This window comes from Pinus tabuliformis, chromosome 1_1 (assembly GCF_031772625.1).
Source record: "Pinus tabuliformis cultivar Carrire ecotype Pingquan chromosome 1_1, CPIR1, whole genome shotgun sequence".
Classification (NCBI taxonomy): Eukaryota; Viridiplantae; Streptophyta; class Pinopsida; order Pinales; family Pinaceae; genus Pinus; species Pinus tabuliformis.
In genome coordinates this window covers 113,373,366-113,385,399 of record NC_142297.1, presented here as the reverse complement: position 1 = coordinate 113,385,399, position 12,034 = coordinate 113,373,366, and the positions used below count along the sequence as shown (strand labels likewise).

General features: G+C 36.6%; 1 pseudogene; it reads right to left on the bottom strand.

The window, feature by feature from the left end:
- Positions 1–4,906: 4,906 nt before the first annotated feature.
- On the bottom strand, positions 4,907–6,405 carry LOC149211909 (uncharacterized; annotated as a pseudogene).
- Between the last annotated feature and the right edge of the window lie 5,629 nt (positions 6,406–12,034).

The following is a 12,034-nucleotide window of genomic DNA, read 5'->3' as shown; positions in this document are numbered from 1 at the left end:
AGTTTAGTGGGATTGTCACCAAAAGTTAGTTATTTGTACATTATTTTTATTTTAGGGGATAATGTAGGCCCAAGTAGCTAAATCAAACCCATTATAAATGTATAAATAGAAGTGATGATGATTCATTTTAGCATCATTACTTGGTTTGGACTTGTATCTCTCTAGAGATTTTCGTTATTCCTTCTTGGTGGATGAAATTTTGGAGCATGGATGAATATTGATGTGTGGATTACCTCTTCTTGTCTTCGAGCTTCTTGATTGGAAATTTTTTTATGGTTGGATATATTCTCTTACAGGTAAGTACAAAATTTAATGCTATTCTTACTTTTACTTTGTCACATGCATTCATGATGGGATTTTTACTATAGTAGGGCTAATTGCTGCATGTATTTACTAAAAAATTGTGGAATTTTGTTTCTAAATAGCATCTCTTTATGTATGGGCCATGTATGTTCAATGCATTTTCCTATGGATAATTCTATGGTTGAATTTGTCTTGATAATCCATCTCATTTTGCAAAATGAAGTATAAAATCTCTTAATGTCACTCTAATTTTCCCTAATTCTAAGAGAAGTTGTCCTTGAAGCCTCCTTGACCTAGAAACGAAGTCCATTCTCATTATTATTCTTAACTCCAATCTCCCCAAAGGATTAGGCACATGTCTACCATAACGTGATCATTTTAAGAACCATTTTTCTTCACCTCTTCTTATTTATTCTAGGTCTAGCCACGTTAGGCTTCTAGGGCATCACTTTTCCAACAAATCACCCATATAAAAACTTTGATCTCTTGGCCTCTTCTGCTTTGATGTGTATCCTAGGTCCCATCCAAATTTGAGGAGATTTTGAAGGTAGGATTGTGAGATATCCCAAGCCCTAGCCTTCAATCCAAATTTTTCTCTAGGTTTTCCAAGCTATTACCTCATAGGGATCATTTTATCACCTTTAAGTAAATATTATTTCTTTTATCCCCTTCTTTTCCTCGTTTAGGTCAAAATCATCATTGGTTGCTAAACCCCTCCTCTTGACCTACCCTAGGTTCCATTAGGGGTCTTTTGAGGTCTAAAATGGGCATCCTAAGAAAAATGTACAACCAAAATAAACTTTATAAGAACCAATAGGATTCAAGATGATGATGTCAACCATGGGGGATGATTCACCACTTTTGGAGTAAAAAAGTAAAATAATAAAATGATAAAACTACTTTTTCAACCCGTATTTTCAACTTATATCCCTAAGGTTTTACTCAAATTTTGAGCGAGAGAACTCGTTGGATGCAAAATTAAATTCCTCATCCAAAGAGTACCCATGTTTCATACTTTTGATGGACCTTGCTACACGAAAAATCAAAAATACATGAGAAACATGACTGTAATCATGTTTTTCATGTATTTCTTAGTTTTCGTATAACAGGGTCCATCAAATGTATGAAACATGGGTACTTCTTGTATTAGGAATCAAATTATATATTCAAGGAGTGTTTTCACTCAAAATTTGAGTAAACCCATAAGGAGATAAGTTGAAAATATGAGTTGAAAAAATAGTTCTTCCTTTTTTCCCTCTAAAATTTGATGATGTCATCTAATCTTATTTTATTATTTCCACTATTATTTTATAATTTCCTTAGGAGGCCCATTTGAGACCTCAAAAATCTCCTAATGCACTTGATCTCGTGTGGTACCATATCTTATCAAAGTCAAATCTTCAAAAACCACTTGGGAAACCAAGTTCCACAAGGATTTTAGGGTTTAGGAAGCTCCTTTACAAGTCACATTCCCTAAGCAAATCCCTCAAATCCATATTCCCCTATCCTATAAAACCTTTCACCTTGCTTAAAAAGAAAGCAAGCCCCACTCTTGAGTCTCTCCTAGGAAAGGATCATCGAGATCACTTCAAATCCATCTTAGTTGATCTATCCTTCATAAGTGATTCTCTATATATCAAGTCTCCTCCCATCGATGAAAGTTCGTAAAGAGTAGGAACCTTTAGCTATGGTGAAAATGGGCTTTAGCTTCATTATTTCTCTTGACCAAACAAGTGCCCCTCTAGGAGCCTCTGCTAGTTTGAGCGGTAACAGGTCTCAAGCACTTTGTTTCTTCTTCTCCCCCTAGTTATCTTCATTCTAGAGAGGAGATTATACCATTAGGGCTTACCCATTCATAACAATACTTTCCATGTGAGAATTGGGTTGTTGTTAAACCTCCCCTATTTAACTAGAAATATTAGCCCATGAGTGTGTTGTGAGGTTTTCCTAAGCATTCACTTTGGAGGTTCTAACATAGTAGTTTGTTTTATCTTCTAAACCAAGTCAACTTTTAGGCTGAGAAGCACACAAGTTGTGAGGATTTTCACATACTTGACCCTCCTCTCATTTCTTGTTCAATATTCATTCATAAAATTGCGGTATTTGTAAAATCAAAGAAGTTCAATGACCCTAATCATGATCATCCCAATGCTTGTCACATGTCTTCCACATCTAGAAAGAAAAGAAAAAATTATTCCTACCTACTCCATTATTCCCTAGAACAAAACTACTATTGGCATAGCCCCAAAATTAGAAGTAATTGTTCAGTTACTCAGAATTCCAACTTCAGAGGTTTACAATACTATGACATAATACAAAATTGACTAAAACATATGCTGACCAATAGTGTCCTCAGATTTAGAAATTTCTCTCTCAAATTAGGGTCATTGGGAAAAGAAAAAAGAGACAATTCAAGTGACCTAGAACCAGATGATTCCCTCTTCAGTGTCCATGTAGATCCCCAAATAACCAATGGAAAATAAACAATTTTAAAGTTTGCAAATATAATTTGTAGATGAGTGGACCATCTAAGATCTATTTGTGGGAAATATTAAGAGAGCACAATTTATAGATGGGTGGAACATATGAGATCTATTTGTGGGAAATATTAAGAGAGCACAATTTCAGATTCATGGAGACAATATTGATGAACTGATTCAAAAACTTCATACATATGGACAAATCCTTAAACAAGATCTCGATCTAAATGAGGCCACCTATCCATATACAAATAATACAACAGAATATCACATTTGATATGGGTGAAAAGGAAATAGGTAAAAATGGATACAATGTGTAAAATGTGATTTCATTCTTGATTTGTTAACAAACCCGTGCTTTCTATGCCAATTTCAACTTCAAGCCCGAGTCTCTAACAATATGAGATAAGGAAAGCATCCAAGCCTGGGCTAGTGACAAATCTATACAATGTAATGCTTCACCATCTTCAAGAGAAAACAACCATAAAAATGGACATGGAAGAACTGAGATAACCTGTTTGAATAATGATAATTATGTCTTTTTTTTTTTTTTTTTTAAATATGCAAATCCAGAGTTGAAAGTCTTTATGCTCTGCTACTTAAGAGTTGTGAAATCACAATTTCGGGAAAGTTGTGAGACGAGAATACTAGTGGACTTGGCCTAAGTTTAAAAGATTAAAAATTAGAGCCGAAAATGTCCCCAATGATAAAGCTACTATAATTTAATTAACAATATCTCAATGTAAGACACAATAAATGCCCATCGCTTTTCATCAACAATACTTGTCATTATCAATATTAATGTGCCAAGATTAAACTTAGAAGGTAGAAAATCACGATCTATTTCTTTATTTATGAAGCATTCCTTTTAGCATAATCAAACAAGGTCTTTAACTTCAACATAGGCCTCATGATTTGTAAGGTTCAAGGAAGAAATATTGCAATAAGATTTCATTGTAGCATGGTGCTTTCATTTTCTTGATATTTTTCTATATTTCAACAGTCAAAGAAGCATTAATTAGTGTTATATGTTATTTCCTTATCTTGTTTCCTTTACAACATCCAGTGCAATTTCTAGATTATATTTGTTCAATCAAGATGGGTAGGAGTAGAATAACAACCATTGAAAAAAATATTTGTTTAATGCAACACTAATTCAAACATATAAGATCGAACTTAGACAATTATTGTGTGTTGAATGCCATGTTGACCAGAAGACAACAAGAAGCAATGAGCTTGTGTGGTCTGAATGTCAGAACCATAAAAGTAAAACAAATTTAACCAAAGGAACTTTATTTCTTAAAGCTTCAAAGGGTAGGACAAATGTATCAAGACCCCAAGAAAGATTAAGATATAACCATTTTCTATTTTGAATTCATGTTTAACTTACAATCATGTTTTTCTTCAGGTATCAATAACAGCTTGAATATATTTCATGTTATAATCATGCATGCACTTAAATAAGGTTTTTTTCTAGAATCCAAAAAATTGGTTTTCTTCCTCCACTCCGCCCCTCTAGCTGTAGCATAAAGGAGCTGGTGAAATTCAACATAAATGCTTCCCAAAAAATATTAGTAATAATAGCTTTAATAATATTTTCTTCGGTAATCTACATGTGTGCATCAAATATATTCACCATAAACCATGGTAGTGAACATTGAAAACAAAGTTCTCAAATTTACCCAAATTATATCATGAGTACATGCTTCACAAGATATTAAAAGCTAGTTCCAGTGTTTCTTAAGTCAAACCCATATTATTATACATCATAAAATAGAACAAATATTAGCTCAAAGCATGCATTATATTCAAATCCTTCTCAAAACATTTTGAAGAAAAAAAAAATCTACAATGTGACAGTTTATCGTCAATGAATCAACTGTCCCATGTGAACTCATAAAAATGTAGGTTGGCAGTCACTTCATGATTATGAAACTTGGTATATTATTTGTATATACAACATAATTTGGTGCATTTTAGGACTTACAAGACATTTAGATCGAATATGAAGTCCAACATATGCAATCTAAACTCACAATATATAAAAGGTCTATCTAGAGATTCACATTAATTACTAACTTAGAGGATACTCCAAATGCAAATATCAAGAGAAGCTCAAATATCTATTGTCTTTGCCAATCAACCTGAACAAGGATTGCCTTTTCTGAAATAAAAAAGATAATGTCAGCATTTCAAGAAATTGCTCCAAAGAAAGATGAACAGAGAATTAACTTCCTACTAGTGCAAAGAGATGGATCACTATTTATGTGCCCCGAGTTGATTGAACTTGTGGCAACAATCTCTTAGTCCTTGGTGATATAGAATTTGGTTTCTCATTAATGTCTCCTTATTATAAGAGTTCCCTTCTCGTGAACATCTCAATTTAACCTTGGAGAATGACCACGAAGATTTGCTTTTGCCAACTCAGTAGCAGTCATGTATGATGTAACTTGGAATCGATGGAGTTCCTTGAAAGGCATGTTCAGCATGCTCAGTTTTAGCACATCCAAATGAACTACGTCTTCTAGTAGGACTTATACTCTACCAAAGGAGTATCTACCTCACTATTGGAGGTTAGGTCTACACTATCATGCTTGGTGGGTTGAAATTCTCCATTTCTGAAGTTATCCTTTGCTGCAACGGGGCATCCTCTCCTAAAATGCTTTCAATTGGACTTGTTGATTGCAGAACTGGAGATATCTCTTGAACAACTGGAACTGTCTCATTCAAAAATACATGTTGAACCGATTCATCATTTCTAGTTATATTCATAGAGGCTCATGTTGTACATTCCATGTTGAGTTGATTAGAAATAGTATCCAAAGTCAGCTTTGAAACCTTTCTCATGTTGTGCTGGGACATCTAAGGTTCCAGATGATGTGATACTAAATCCACTATTGAATTTTAAACGTTTCTCATGTTGCGCTTAATTTTCTCAACCTCTACCTCTACTGAACCCGAAATTTTTCTCAAGCTGCATTTAACCTTCTCCATTTCTACCTCTGGTTGCTCTGACACAGAATGTGGTACCTTACTCAAGTTACTCTTAACCCGTGTCGAGTTTAATCCCCTTCTAAAACTCCCTTTAGGTTTCTCAGTTTTGATCTCAGGGTTGATCAGAGACAAAATCTACTGCTGATTTCAACACCTTTCTCAACCCACACTTTGGTTTCCCAGATTCCATATCAAGCTGATATGAAATATGCTCGTGAATTGGATTGGGGGTACCTTTCTCACACCGCAAATTGGCCTTCCTACCTCACCTTAGTTCACCTTAGTTTAGGGTACACTCTCTCTTATGTTCTTAGAAGATTTGCGCTATTACTCGTTTGCCCACATGAACTCGAAGGTTGAGTACACATCCAACGTTCCAACGGGACCCATCCGAGTCCCATCCGGAATTGGAATCATCAGAATCCCAATGAATTCGTAGAGACTTGGCCATGGGTGCATACTCTAGAGTCTTTGTCATTAAAGTATCAAATAATATTAATATCATTTCAATGCAATTGAATGATATTAGAACAAAGAAAACAAATAATAATAATGCAAATTTAAGTTTCGATTGACGACCAAATGCATTTGCTAACAACTTGTTAGTCTATGAAGAACTACTGACCATAAATTTTTTACAGTGAAAAGATTATCGAATGCTGCACAAATTTCAAGAATGTTCACACCTCATTTGTTGCCACAATTGTTCCACTACTTCCATCCCAGTGCAGTTTGGGAGCATCACGTGGTGTTATACAGACTATTGTGCGTGCATAGCTATAAAATATCGAGCATCTAAGTAATAAAACATCACAAGTGCCACAATTGTTCCACTACTTCCATCCCAGTGCAGTTTGGGGCATGACGTGGCGTTATACAGACTACTGCGGGTGGATAGCTATAAAATATCAAGCATCTCAGTAATAAAACATCACAAGTCTTTCTTATTTCAGGATACTGAATAATAACTACAATATAGGACAATTGCATCCTAATAAACATAAATCATTAAAATGAAAAAGTTTCTTGGAGAATAAAATACACTATTTACAGCAACTTTTAGTTTCTTCATATTCAAATCTGCACATCGCATGACTTTGATGATTTTCATTTATCAAACACAATCCCTGGCAGTTACAAAGACTGTACTCCCTGGCTCAAGCATAATTCTTTCTCTGCCACGCTGGAGGCGATAGCAGCTACAAGAATGTTGAAATATAATTTCAACTGCAGCAAACCGTTTTTCTTTACCTTTGCGATGCGATGAGATCGCAGATCGCAAATCGCATCCTCAGCCTGATTGCCTTTTGTTACAACCTGTGATTTCCCCGATTGCGATGGTGCGATGCGATCCGATCGCATATCGCAGATTGCACCATATGCTTGTGCTCCATTTTTTGTGTTCCGCCAAATGCGATATGTTTTAGCGATGCGATATTATCGCACATCGCTGATCGCTCATCTCTCAACTTGTCTCAGCCTCCCAATAGCCTTCTGCGACGCGATCCAATTGAAGTCAACGATTAAGTATAGGCCTGCAGCATGAATTTTACGTGAAGTAAAAGTTACATTATTGACCGCCGGTAAGTGTCAGTAAAACAGTAAATGCAATTTACTGTGGGTTGGTAAGTTTTGGTGAAGTTTTTAATTTTATTTCAGCGGGAGTATGGGCTCAAGTAATAGTTGGTAAAAGCATTTAATTTTTATTATTTTCTTTACGGAAGCATGGGAAGTGAAAGCGTGAAGTAAGTTCTTATTGTTGATATATATATGTAATGTTTTTTTTTGTTGTGTTGATGAGAGAGGAGAAGGAAGAACGCAGCAGCGCATATGAACATATACACAGCAGTGTAAATAAATTGTAATGCACAACAGTGCAGTGAGTTTTTGTTGTTGTTGAAATGTGAAATGCAGCAGCATGTGAATGTAATGAAAATTTACACACAGCAGTGTAAATCCTTGCAGTGAGAAGACAGAGTAAATTTCCTTTTGTATGGAACTGGAAGTTCCTTGTGAATCCCTCTGAGAGAGAGGAAGACCAATCTTTTGTAACAGCAGTTTTTATTAATGAATAGAAATTTGTGGTGTGTTTGAAAGCTCTGTCTGCTCAGGAATTTTAAAGCTTCCCTGTGCTAAAATCCTGTGGAGAAAATAGAGCATTGTTCTCTGTTCTATGATTTTGTTTTTGGGATTCTACCAGAAAAATCCCCAACAGTGGTATCAGAGCTAGTCTAGGCTCTTTGAAGGAGTCAAAGAAGCTGAAGGAAGGATTCTTACTGCAGCAACTTCTCCAGCAAAGTGAAGTCTCAGGAAAAGAATCCAAGGTATTTCTCTTAAATACTTGACTGTATTTTGAAACATAGTTAAGAGTGCAAGAATGGCTGGCACCAGCACTAGCAATAGCATGGGTATGAAGCTCCCATTATTTGATGGTAAAAACTATGACTATTGGGCAATAACAATGAAAGCCTTGTTTGCTTCCCAAGACTTACGGGAAATAGTTGAATATGGTTTTGAACAACCAGCAGATGAAAATGAGTTTAATGCATTAACTCAAGGAGAGAAAGATCTGTTAAAGAGCTACAAGAAGAAGGACTCAAAAGCCATCTTCTTCTTGTATCAAGCAATGCATGGAAGCGTGTTTCCAAGGTTAGCAGCAGCTAAGACATCCAAAGAAGCATGGCAAACTCTCAAGACAGCCTATCAAGGCATGGAGAAAGTGAAGACAACAAAGCTACAGTTGCTGAGGAAAGATTTTGAGAACCTGTGCATGAAGGAGTCAGAAAATATTGACTCATTCTTCACTCAAGTAATTGGCCTGGTCACACAAATAAGATCTCATGGAGAGATACTTGAAGAAAGGAGGATTGTGGAGAAACTATTGAGGTGCCTACCTTCAAGGTTCCATGTGATTGTCACCACCATAGAAGAGACAAAGGATCTCTCAAACTTTTCAGTTGATGAGCTTCATGCATCACTGATCACACATGAGCAGAGGTTGAGTAGAAATGAAAACTCATCTCTAGATCAAGCCTTCAAGACCCAGATGTCCTTTGGAAGAGGAAGAGGTCAAGGCAGAGGAAACAAGAGAGGAAGAGGCAGAAGCCAGAATAGAGGAGGAAGGAACAATCCAGCAAATTCTCAAGGAAGAGGCAGCAATCCAAATCAGAACCAAGGTCAAGGCAGTAGCGAACAAAGTGGACAACATCATGCTCAAGGACAAAGGTATGAAAAATCCAATGTCCAATGTTATTATCGTAAAAAATATGGGCATTATGCCAGTGATGTAGGAAGAAGCAGCATGATGTGAGTAATAGATCTAATGCAAATATTACTAGAGAAAATATCAGCCAAGATAATGTATTGTTGGCTTGTAATATGGCTGAAACAAATAGTGAAGATATATGGTTTCTAGACTCTGGTTGCAGCAACCATATGACAAGAAACATAGCTTTGTTTTCTGCTTTAGATCAAAGTGTGAAGTCACAAGTCACACTTGGAACCGATAGCAAAATTTCTGTTATGGGTAAAGGAGAAGTTAAAATATTTACAAAGCAAGGTGAAAGGAAAACCATAACAGATGTCTATTATGTTCCTAGAATGAGATGTAACCTTTTGAGTATTGGACAGCTTGTCCAAAAAGGTTACAATGTTTTCTTTGAGAATGATGTATGCACCATCATGGATATAGCACCCAGCAAAAGATGCATTGCTGAAGTGAAGATGACAAGGAACAGAATGTTCCCGCTCAGAATAAGGGCAGATTTGAAAAACAAAGATGCAATGGCAGCAGTTACCCAACAGGCTTTCCAAAGCCAACTAAAAGATGAAAATTGGTTGTGGCACTTGAGATTTGGACATCTCAACTTTGGAGGCCTTAATTTGTTGAGCAGAAAAGGAATGGTAAGGGGATTACCATTGATAGAGAAACCGGACAGCCTTTGTGAAGGCTGCATATTGGGAAAACAACACAGAGAAAGTTTTCCTTCAGGGAAAAGCATAAGGGCAAAAGCACCCTTAGAAATTGTCCACTCAGATTTGTGTGGACCGATGCAAAATCAATCTTTAGCAGGCAGCCAATATTTTCTAACATTCATTGATGATTTTACAAGAAAAACTTGGGTTTATTTCTTGAAGAATAAAAGTGAAGTGTTTGAAAAATTCCGAAATTTCAAAGCACTTGTGGAAAATCAAAGTGGGCTGCGCATCAAAGTTTTGAGAACAGATAGAGGAGGTGAGTATATCTCCAAGGAATTCCTACGGTTTTGCAAAGAAAATGGAATTCACAAGCAATTCACAGCAAGGTACACCCCACAGCAAAATGGAGTTGTTGAAAGGAAGAACATAACCATCATGGATATGGCGAGGAGCATGTTGAAGGCAAAGCATTTGCCAAATGATTATTGGGCTGAAGCCATAAACTGTGCAGTATATATTTTGAATAGGTGTCCTACAAAAGCTGTGATGAACAAAGTGCCGGAAGAAGCATGGAGTGGGAGAAAGCAAGAAGTCACCCACATGAAAGTTTTTGGATGTGTGGCTTATGCACACATTCCAGATCAGTTAAGGAGGAAGTTGGACAGCAAAGGGGAGAAATGTATCTTCATTGGATACAGTGAGGAATTCAAAGCTTACAGGTTGTATATCCCATCTACCAAGAAGTTCTTTGTGAGCAAAGATGTTCAGTTTATTGAGGAGGAAGCTTGGGATGGAAGCATAGAGAAAACAGTTAATGTTAAAAACTGTTTGTCTCATGATGAAGATGATGAGGAGATGGTAGAAATACATCCCCAAACAGCATCACCAACACAAGGACAGCAAGGAACACCTTTGAGGAGAAATGAGAGTGCTTCTCCAAGCACACCACAAGGAGGAAATTCAAGTGCATCTTCAAGCACTTGCACACCAAGTGAAAGAGGTAAGAAATTTAGAAATCTAAGTGACATTTATGATGAAGGAATGAATTCCCTATTTTCCTTGTACTGTCATGTTGATGATCCTATTCATTTCGAAGATGCAATTAAAGAGAAGAAATGGATAGAAGCTATGGATGAGGAGATGAAAGCCATAGAGAGAAACAAGACATGGGATTTGGTTGAGCTACCAAAAGGTAAAGAAGTCATTGGAGTCAAATGGGTCTATAAGACCAAATGCAATTCTTAAGGAAAAATTCAAAGACACAAAGCAAGGCTGGTTGTCAAGGGATATAAGCAGCAGTATGGAAGAGACTATGAGGAAACTTTCGCACCGGTTGCAAGAATGGAAACCGTGAGAGCAGTGCTGTCCATAGCAGCACAAAACAAATGGAAAGTCTACCAAATAGACATGAAGTCGGCATTCCTAAATGGAGTGTTAAAGGAGGAGGTTTACATTGAGCAGCCTCTAGGCTATGAGAAGAAAGTCCAAGAGCACAAAGTGTGCAGATTGAAGAAAGCTCTTTATGGGCTGAAGCAAGCGCCAAGAGCGTGGTAAAGTAGGATAGATTCCTATCTACTGGAAAATGAATTTGACAAATGTGAAGGAGAACCCACCATCTACATCAAAGAAAAGGATGGAAAGATTTTAATTGTTGTCTTATATGTTGATGATGTGATTTTTACAGGTAATGATGACTACCTCATTGAAAATTTTAAATCAGTCATGAAAGAAGAATTTGAGATGACTGACATGGGCTTGCTAAGATACTTCTTAGGAATAGAAGTAGATCAAAATGAAAATGGAATTTTTATCTCTCAAGCAAGATACGTAAATGAAGTGTTGGGCAGGTTTAATATGCAAGAGTGCAAAGCAGCAATCACTCCCACGGTAATGGGATTAAAACTCAGCAAAGAGGACAGCAGCAAGGATTTTGATCCTAGCTTATACAAGAGCATAGTTGGCAGCCTTATGTATTTAACTGCAACTAGGCCTGACATAATGTTTGCAGTTAGTTTGATTTCCATATTTATGGAGAGGCCAAAAGAGGCTCATTGGAAGGCAGCAAAAAGAATTCTGAGATATGTCAAAGGTACAAAAAGATTTGGCATTTTGTATACTTTTTCAGAAAGTTCAGATTTAGTTGGATATACTGATAGCGATTGGGCTGGAAGTGTGGATGATTAGAAAAGCACATCCGATTATCTTTTTCACATGGGTTCAGGAGCAATTTCATGGGCTTCCAAGAAACAGCCAATCGTGGCATTTTCTACAGCAGAAGCAGAGTACGTGGTAGCTACAGCAGCAGCGTGTCAAGCAGTTTGGATGAGGAGACTGTTAAT